Source organism: Camelina sativa, chromosome 10 (assembly GCF_000633955.1).
Source record: "Camelina sativa cultivar DH55 chromosome 10, Cs, whole genome shotgun sequence".
In the NCBI taxonomy this organism is placed as follows: domain Eukaryota; kingdom Viridiplantae; phylum Streptophyta; class Magnoliopsida; order Brassicales; family Brassicaceae; genus Camelina; species Camelina sativa.
In genome coordinates this window covers 10,447,173-10,447,452 of record NC_025694.1, presented here as the reverse complement: position 1 = coordinate 10,447,452, position 280 = coordinate 10,447,173, and positions in this window count along the sequence as shown.

Genomic DNA, 280 nt, shown 5'->3' with positions numbered 1-280 from the left:
TTTTTTTTTTTTTTTTTTTTTTTTTTTTTTTTTTTTTTTTTTTTTTTTTTTTTTTTTTTTAATGAGAAAGTCTTAAAAAAGTGAAAAGTACATATTCTAGCTTTTGGTAAGGGTAGTGAAGCGTGGATGTAGATGGAATTTGATTGGGTTGGGATTACGAATACGATAGGTGCTGGCTGCCAAAAACTATAGTGGAAACAAGAGTAAGACAAAGTTGTGTAATTCTCTCTTATTTTTTTTGTGAAAAAAGTAAGGAATAAAACATGACATGATAGAATAA